Source organism: Ochotona curzoniae, unplaced genomic scaffold (assembly GCF_017591425.1).
Source record: "Ochotona curzoniae isolate NIBS_2020 unplaced genomic scaffold, NIBS_Ocur_1.0 contig_3368, whole genome shotgun sequence".
Lineage (NCBI taxonomy): Eukaryota > Metazoa > Chordata > Mammalia > Lagomorpha > Ochotonidae > Ochotona > Ochotona curzoniae.
Genome location: NW_024465837.1, coordinates 1,550,710 through 1,560,728, shown reverse-complemented (window position 1 = coordinate 1,560,728; position 10,019 = coordinate 1,550,710). Strand labels below are relative to the sequence as shown.

General features: G+C 36.5%; 1 protein-coding gene across 2 annotated transcripts in view; it reads left to right on the top strand.

Annotated features, from left to right (window-relative positions):
• The first annotated feature begins 847 nt into the window (after positions 1-847).
• The window catches only part of HS3ST5 (heparan sulfate-glucosamine 3-sulfotransferase 5), a 107,895-nt gene continuing 98,723 nt past the window's right edge, over positions 848-10,019 (top strand). Inside the window, exon 1 of one of the 2 annotated variants that reach the window (XM_040979986.1) lies at positions 848-957. The gene's annotated coding sequence lies outside the window, so the exon portion shown is untranslated. Of the gene's footprint in view, positions 962-10,019 lie in introns of both variants that reach the window. The other variant, XM_040979985.1, reaches the window with a different exon arrangement.

The window sequence follows — 10,019 nt, the reverse complement described above, 5'->3', positions numbered from 1 at the left end:
CAACAGAATTATGATATCCCAAGAAAGTCTCACAAGCAATTAAGGCAGTTTTGTGGCTAAAGTGTGGACACAATGAATTTGGATACAGTTTTTCCTATAAATTTTCTAATACCCGGTGGATAATGTGGAGGATGCAAGGTGAACCGCTGACAAGGACACAAGTAGAAGAATTGCATGTAATTTATAAAAGTATGTTAATCAAAGAAGTGATACAATGGATTAAGTAACTGGCTAGTAGCCAAGTATTATAAATTTAAAGTCATTTTTCTTTTCATGAAAGAGGTGTGTGTATGTTTGCTTGGCACCCCATTTGCACTTATGTACTATGATGCCAAATGAAAGATGGGTTTCTGGGTGATTTTCGACTAGAACAATCTTTTTTTGGTATTGTCATTGAATATATGTTGCTGCTAATGATATATGTATCACTCCAAAAAGTTCATGGAAAACGGAATTTAAAAGTAAGTTTATTTTGATGAAAACCATACAAAGGGCTCTCCCCAAACCCTTGGCATTTAGATCCAAAATGAGGTTCTGTCTTAAGATTATTATGTGTGGTTAACTCCCAATTTAAAATCCCATCTCAGATCAAGGTTAATTAATGGTACAGAAGCAAGTTCTGCTCTTTATCAACAGGCTATTGCTTATTAATTAGATTTTCAATTGTGAACATAACATGGTATCATATATTATACCAAATTATTACAGAGTCCTGTACCAAAAACATAATTAAAACAAAAGTTATTATCATCCACACTTATTCCTACAAGAAATCTTTAGCCACAGCTACTAAGGGGAAGCAAAAACTTTTGTCAAAGTTGAATTATCAAATCACTTGTCTACCATCAGGTGCTCAGAAGAAAGAAGCAAACCAAAAGGACAACTGAGGTGAGGAGAGGCCATGGGATATCCACCAACCAGATAGTCACCGCTGGAATATTTGGGAAGTGTCTAAACGTAGGTATGTTGACTAAAGGTTTCAGCGTGATCTTGGCATTCTCTGAATCTGTCAGTGTTGTACAATTGCTCCTACACCTGCCAGCTCATCTACCCTTTCAAAGCAGCACTTAGCATGACCTGTCAGGTACATACAAACATGCACGTTCTCAAGCCACTCAGCCCGCTTGCCATCCAGCAGGAGGTATTCCCTCCAAGCACTTGGGCATTTAAGGGGATTGAGGGAAGGTGTTGGAGAGGTATCGTTGTGTTCTTAGAGTTTATCTATGAAATACAGAAAGTCTGTTGTGCTTATTAATAAAAATTAAAAATTTAAAAATTTTACACTGCTTCACACTTAGTCATACTGTTCTTATAAAAAAAAAAAAAACAAAGTTGTTACTACAATGGATTCTTACTTTCTGAAGAGAAATCCCCTCTCTTTGCTGTCCCTGAAATTCGAAGTCACTTTCATAATTCATTATTGGATTTAGTTGTTTATCCTCCAAGACCAAAGTCAAGTTCCACCTACATTACAAACTCTTGCTGCTCTCATCAGACACATTGTATTTTGGCTTCCAAAACTCTAGTATTATGACTATTCTGTTGTGGTCTAGGTTTTTTGCCAAATATTATTTTCTATGTTCTTGCTTTTTACTTAAAAAAACATTTTAAGCACAGACACCAACACAGCATAAGCAAGTGGTAAAGTTTATTTAGACTGTGAAGAACACAGATAAATGTGGGCCATGTTCACGGAGAGTTGGCCAGAAAGGGAAAGGATAAGAGAGAAAGATTGCTACCTCATTCCTCAGAGTCCATCCACAGGAAGCAAGAGATCAGTTGGATACAAAGCAGGCAAGGAAAAGAGAGGTCCAGCCCCTCTCCTTCACAGGCTTTTATGCGGGTTTGAGAGGGGTGTGGTTATGCAGCAATCTAACACAGCCTACCCTCAAGTTTCAGGTGATGTAATTAACTCACAAATGGGCAGAAAGGATTACCTAAGCATTGGAGGTGTGACTTCCAAACTCCTGACCTCGAACTAGCTACCTAAGACCAAATCAGTTCTTCTCTGGTATTTGACAAACTTCGTCATGTTGTACTTTCTCTGTTTATCCATGTATTCTATGGTATTAGTTTGACAGCTGCTTGTTTCTAGAATGTAGTGTACTTCTGTACAGCGGAGTCCAATGAGAGAAGAAATAAGGAGTTGCAGCTGTAATGTATTGAGGCAGCACAGGTCGGAAAAGCATGGACTCAGATCCAGTCCGCTTGGGTTTGACTCATGCTTAGCTGATTGCTGGCTGGGTGCTGTAGAAAAAGTTTTTGGTTAAATTTTTCTGTGTTTTAATATCCTTGTTTCTAAACTGGAGATAATTAGAGATAGTTATACCATTCTATTGGATTGTTGTGAAGACTAAGTTGATAACTAAGTTAATAAATATAAAAGGGTTTAGAATGGTGTCTAATACATGTTAAACACTTAAAAATTATTACCTGTTGATTACTATATATACAGGAACATTCCATTTCAACTGTTTTTCTCAGTAATGCTGTAAAGCAGATGGCATCATCCTCATTCTCAAATCGGGAACATAACTGGGTCTAAGAAGTCAAGCTTAAAACTTCAGAGGAGGCGGAATAAAATGAGAGACCTAATCTTGAACCTTGGGTTGCTTCATCCTGTGTTTCAAATCCTATACCTGTGCCAGTATTAGCTGTTACTGGAGAAGGTGAAAGTTAATTTCCTCCATTCCTATAGTTTTAAGATAAATCATGCTGATTTTGATTGGTTTAACCTTTTAAAAATATTTCCACATGAAATGTGTTTGGTTGGCTATAAATTCTCATTTCCATACATAATCCAAATAGGATGCAATCAGTAGATCAATAGCTACCTTTTGCAGGGGTCATCAGGATTGAATGCTGCTATAGAAGTGAAAATTTCACTCAAGGAGTAGGGAAGAAGGTATCAAATAGCCATTTTTATCCTAGGATATTTTATCATCTTGGTAACTCAAGTAATGGAAACAAAGCATATTGGTAAACTCATATGCCTTGGTTCACGGTGTGTTTGGCCTTTCTACCCTCCTTCTCTCCTTCTGTATAATGGTATAGGGTGGTGGAATCAGTATCATTGTCTACAAACTATAACACTTTGAGACTTGATGGAATATGCAATTTGAGAATGAACTATGAATTTTATATGAAATAATTTTTAAAGTTATTTAAAATTCTGTTTGATATTATTTGGGGTAATTTACAAAAATCTACTCATCCCATTAGAATCACCCTATTATCTGAAAATGATACATCTTTTCTTGTTACATGTGAAGTTTCTTGGCTTCTGCTGCTTCATTGGTACATCTGCACCCACTTGATGCTGTGCTACGGTGTAGTGGAAGACTGATGGATTCTTGGTGAAATTAGATTTTACCACCCTACTCATAACCTCAGTAGACTTAAAGGACATACTATAAAGTGAAGCAGCACCAAGAGGGAAGAAACAACACTTAACATTGTTCTGAGTTTTTTGTTTTACACATATCATTCCATTTGATCCTCAAAATAACCCTCGTAAGGAGGTATTGTTACACCCATTTAGAAAGGAGAAAGCTAAGATGCAGTTAACAGGTTAAACTAGCACTGAAACCTAACAAAAATTTGTAACAAATCTAACTTAACTCCAAGTAAACAAGGTGGTAATGAGGAGGGTGCAGTGAGCCCAGCACTCAGATTCACCAGGCAAATACCCTGGCACTAATGCAGGTGACCCCTGCTGTATCACCAAATGCCCTCGTACCCGCTTCCTCATGTCACATTACTATCAGACATTACTAGGAGAGTCAAAATATTTTATTTGTAAATTGCTTTGAAAAGATCACAGGTATTAAAATGTAAGTTATAATTTTGAATCTGGTAAACACACACATACTGAAACAGGGAAGTGTCCAAACAGTTTTAAGTGGGTTTAAATTTCTGGCAAGTGATTTGAAGAAGATGCATGCAAACAAGAGAAAACAAGAACCAAATAGTAGAAGTAGTGCACCTGTGTAGGGATTCTACAAGCAGCTGTAAAAAAACATTGCCCCACATGGTCTAGTTTGCTTTTCAGATCTCAAGTATTGAGCAGCTGTGACCCATGAAATAGGTTGAAAATGACATAATGGCCAGAATCATTACATCTAGGACTGGAGGGAGGACAAAACATCGGAAACCAGTATCTTACAGATGGGCCAGGTGCTTTGTATAAAGGTATTCTTTTGAAACATTAGAGTGATGCAATACTTTTATACTTAAATACATGGCTCTGAAAGGTCACGTGTCACTCCCAGAGTCCCCGAAACACTGTAGGAGCCTCCGGCAGCCTGTGCTTCATGAAACAATCTTCGCGAAGCAATCTCAACTGTTTTTCAAAGGAATTAATGGCACTTCAACTTGTAGCTGATGTCTGGATTTGACCTTATAAATGTTGAAGAGAAGTAAATGTGTTTGATGAGTTATTAAGCACATGCTTCAGTTACGATAATAAAAAACAGCTCTGTCTTACAAAGCTGTGAAGGACTTTATTTCTTAACAATTTGATTGCACTCGCACTGAGTTATAATAAGCCATTAATCTCAGCGTATGACATAGTACTTTTATGTAGATTTAGAAAAGCGATCCACATTTCCTTTTATCCCTTTGTTTATGTGATAATTTTCAAATGCTACCTAATAGGGAAAGGGCAAGAGCACCCATCTGCTGATTCACTCCCCAATTGTGTACGAAAGCCAGGAACGAGGAACTCAATTCTAAATTCACACATGGGTCACAGGAATGAAATTACTTGAACTATTACATTCTGCCTTCCAGCAGGTACATTACCACAAAGCTAGAATTAGGAGCTAGAACTGCCAGTTAAACTCAGACTGCCTAACTTCCATTGTTAACCACTTGACCAAATGCAAAGATCCAAGTTTGCATTTTAACCTAAACAAAAATAGTTAGCCTACTACAGAATTTCAACAAAATTCTGGAACTCAGAGAGAAATTAAGAAACTATTTTTATGTGTCTGCCAAGGCCTCCCTAGAGGAGGCCTCTGCTCCCAAGATCTGCTGTTAAGATGAATTTATGACCAAGGGATCCATCTAGTCAATTTAGTCATCAAGTCCTTCCAGAGATATAGCCCTAGGACTATTACATGTGTGTATGTTTTAGTAACTTCTTTAATATTTTTAGTTTATCATTATTGTTCATTGGTAAGCATTTGGATGGCAGAATGGGTTGCAAGGATAATGAGAACAGTAATTTAACAAATAGACATCAAAATTATTTTAGGGGACATAGTCATACTCAATTACAAAATGTACTTTTTAACTATAGTCATACTACTATTATTTATTATTTATAAGAATAGTTTTTGTAAGCCTGATTTATTATTACTTCTGTAAGGTAATGAAAGATGCTAGGGAGCATTTGTACTCATTTTGTTTAAAAAGTGGTCCTATGCATGTGCTGTGTAACACCTGGCAGAGCATGAAAGCATGGTAGAAGACTCATGAGAATGGCAACAGCATTGGCCAGTCACAGAGTCGGCTCTGCACACATACTTCCAAACACACCATTCTGAGTCTTCACAGCAGTCCTGAGGGCTCTTTTCATCTGCTTCTACAGCTGAGGAAATCAAGGCTTAGGCAGTTTAATAAATGCATGAGTGAATTAGTATGTGGTAGAGCCACAGTTCAAACTCAGGATCTTAGACTTCTGTTCCCATGCTGTTTAACTAATAGGGAGGCTAAAAGATTATGAACTAAATAGAAAAAAAAAAAAACAACAACTCCCATAACAAAAAAAGTATTAATAGGCTACAATTTATTAGCATGCCAGACACTAGACTAGATGCCCTAAGGAATTTATATCCATTATCCTAATAAATGGCTCAAAAGGGTTCATTCATGTCAAGTTTTCCAAATGAATTGGAAATTAATATTATTCCCATTTGCCTTATGAAAAATGTGTGATTCAAATGCATCCAGTAGACGAAGATGACACAACTTATAAGGAGTAAAACCCGGTCATCAACTGAGGTCTTACTGAGTTTCAAAATCCTTGTTCCTTCTGTGACCAAATACTATAAGCTGAAATATGTGTGATTTATAAAATAGCTATTCTGGAATGCTGTATAGTTACATCTCTTCATTTCTTTAGGAATGAGTACAGTTTTATTTAGAAATTGCTGAGCTTTGTGATAGAACTTTTAGAAAGTTTGTTGTACTTCAACAAATATATGCTAGTTTGTTTATTCTAATGTTGCCCATGATGATCTGAAAGTCAGACTTTAACCTTATACCTTCAATGTGCTCAGATTGCATTTTATAGTCTAGAATTTCTGCATTTTAAGAACTTAGAAATGAAAGAGAATTTACTAGATGTAATAAAACTTCGTTAAATGTGTACACCACTGATACACCACAAGTTACAAACACAGCTGTATGGCTTTCTTCCTAATCTTTGAAGAAGCCTGGAGGAGTACTTTGCATTCATTCATTAACAAATCCTTATTTCCTTAACTGAGTGCTAGAAACATTGACAGATGATAAGAACCCAAAATACCTGTCTTCAGATAATGTTATGAATTTTTTTAAAAAGGAAAAAGAACACAGATAAACATCAAGCAACTATATATATAGATATGAAAAATTGAGCAAGTGAAATAAAATACACCTAATGTCAGAAAAAAATAATCAGTGCTCCAACTTCATGGCTAAAGTGCTGTCCACAAACTGTGATGATTAAAATAGGCCTCACAAAAGAAGGTGGCAACTTTGGATTGGCAGAGGAGAGATGGCACTGGCTAGGCTGGTCCTTGTGGAGTCTTCCAGGCAACAGGGCTTGTCCAGGGAATGGAGAAAACGAAACTGGAAAGGAGAATATTCAGGTAGGCAGAGCTTTGGCTTTAGTTACAGACCATGTCCTTTGGCCTCCAGGAGATGGGAAGCCACCGGATATTTTTGAGCAGTGGAGTGATAGAATTAAACCAGTGCTGAGCCCGGCGCGGTGGTGCAGTGGTTAAGGTCCTCGCCTTGCACGCCCGGGATCCCATAGGGGCGCAGGTTCTAATCCCTGCAGCCCCGCTTCCCTTCCAGCTCCCTGCCTGTGGCCTGGGAAAGCAGTCAAGGACGGCCCAAAGCTTTGGGACCCTGCACCCGCGTGGGAGACCCAGAAAAGGCTCCTGGCTTTGGATCGGCATAGCAATTGGCCATTGCGGCTCACTTGGGGAGTGAATCATCGGAAGGAAGATCTTCCTCTCTGTCTCTCTTCTCTGTATATCCGCCTTTCCAATAAAAAAATAATAAAAATAAATCTTTAAAAAAAAAAGAAAAAAAAAAGAACTAAACCAGTGCTTTAAATAAGATTAATTTGGCAGGACAAGGAAGGATATATTGGTTGAAGGAGAATAGAACTAAACAACTACTGCAGTAACTCAAGTGTAAGGTGATAAGTTTCTGTACAGAAGTAACGAAAGAAATGGAAGGAAGAAAATAAATGTGAGAAACGTCACAAAGGGAGACATGAGAGCAAGTGGTGAGGAGATATGTGAGGGGAAGGCGCAAAATGCACTAGCTTGAATTCTGTTTGAGACTTTTTATAATTTAAAAAGTACATAAATTTCATGAGACATTGTACACAATATTGATAGTCTGAGATGCTACTAGATTCAAGGAAAACCTTGCTTTTACTTAATACAGCATTTCTTTCACCAAAATCTAGGGTAGAGATTAAAGCTATCATAATAAAAATGACAGAATGTTGTATTTATGTAATGGTAACAACCATAATAATTGAAGCTACATTATTATCACACAATTAGATGAGTAAAGAAAATTTAACTAAACAATGTTGTTTAGTTTACCTGCAAAACTCCAATTTACTGGTTTAGCTTTTTCTACCAAATTGAGTTTTTAAAACCATGAATTAACGAAGTATACAGCAGATTACCTTTATAAATCTACTACTGCACTTCTCTAATATTATGACTTTTTAATGTTTTCTGCAAGGATTAATTCCAGTATCTTCTGAATACCTTTGCATTGCAGCTATTTTACTTTCATAGATGGATAATCAGAATCAATGAAAAGGTGAGTTAATAATCAAGGAAGCATCAGAGTTCAAGAATCACTCTCCTGTGGCCTAGTAGACTACCCAAGTAAAAACATATTAGAACCCATGCAATATTATTTTTGCATTTTTATGCTTAGTAAAAATAGTGTCAGGAAAATGAAACCGTCTTTCATAAAAACCAGATTCATGCACAGATACAAACATACACTCACACACATACATTACTCTATAATATGTACATCGTGGTTGCTTCAGAAAGCAAGTGTCACTTTAATATTATTTAGATGTTGTTTGTTTTTTAATGTTTAGGTAAAACATACTGTGGCTTCTAATATTAGTTCATTCCCCACTTAACATTGTTAAAAATATTTATGATCTACTTCAGAGCAAAACACATTATTATCCATTTTCCCTAGCTTTGATATAAAAGCATTCTTCAGCTGTTTCCTAGGGAGGAGTGTTGTCAAAGTTTGATGGTAATTTATGTTGTCGGTCCATTAAGTTGATTTTATGGCAGCCAACACAACTATTGTCCATTTATGAGAAACCCGAGGACCACTCTAGGTCTCTGTGAGAGCTGTTTGATACCTGCCCTATCATATGGTTGACCTTGAGGGGAGTGGAGTTTGGTAATTTATGGCAAACACCATCTAGGAAGACCCATTTGCAAGATTCACTGTCATTTAGTGCTAAATGATCATTGCTGAGTCCAGAGACAATCTGAGCTCCTGACAGAGCAATCCCATAAAAAATATTGCCTACCCACCCAGGTGTCCTTTCCAATTATCTGGAGTAGAAATTAATACTTTTAAAAGCTGCTAGTTTTTGAAAGGTTATTACAATTTATTCTAGCAGTTCCTTTTGCACATTATGATGAATTAGTTTATTACACCATTATTTTCCATGTCAGCTTTTTAGAAGATTGAACCATAATGTTGAAACATTAGTCTGAATGGCAAACATACTATTTTACAGCTGAGTAATATATTTCTTTGAGAAAAATGTGCTCAGTTTTTAATAACAGGTAATTTTATGTTTATGCTCCCTAATGCTGTTGGCAGGTATTTTTTATTTCTGTTTCTAAGAACCAGAAAAGTTCTTTTAAAATGCTAATGGTGGTTTAGACAGATTTTAGAGTCATAGTAAGAATATATTACTTAAAAGTAGAAAATATAAATTGTAAGTGTTTTTCCCTGAAAGCTAATATTTTTAAAGATTTTTTGACACCAATTTAATATATAGTTGCTTCCAGGGAAAATACTACCTCTGTCTCAGGATCTCCACATCTAGTGGGAGCAGGGGCATTTTTAAAACAATTTTTCTAAGTCTTAAGGAGTTTGAAGTTTGTCTTTAATGAAACTTCTTTATCTTAAATGATTTGTTTCTTCATAAACTGCTTGGAGATGTTCAATAATTTGCTGGTAATTTATAAAATTATAATAACTGGCACATTGAGATGTTTGTCATAGTCGTTATTATCCATTATTATGCTGGCTACGATAGAAAGTATAAGGGTTTTGCAACGTAACTAAGTATTAAACAATAATTATTGTACACTTCTGTAACAGCTAATGATTAAAATGGTTCTATAGAGCACCTGATAACCCATATTCATTCCTAAGATAAAAATGTCTCAAATGCCTATTATTATCTTAAAGAATTATATGGAGCTGGCCCATATCCACAGTGACATTTTACATATTCAACCATTTGAAGATATGTTTATTTACTTGAAAGGCAAAGTTACACAGAGAAAGGCAGAAAGAGAGATTCCATCCACTGGTTCACTCCTAAATGGCCACAGTGACTGGGGCTGAACCAGGCCAAAGCCATGAGCCAGGAAGTTCTTCCAGGTCTATCTCATGGGTGGCCAGGTTCAAACACTTGAGCTGTATTTTCTGCTTTTCCTAGGCCATCAGCAGGGTACTGAATCAGAAATGGAATAGCCAGGAATCCAGCCCGTTCCCATTACTGGATG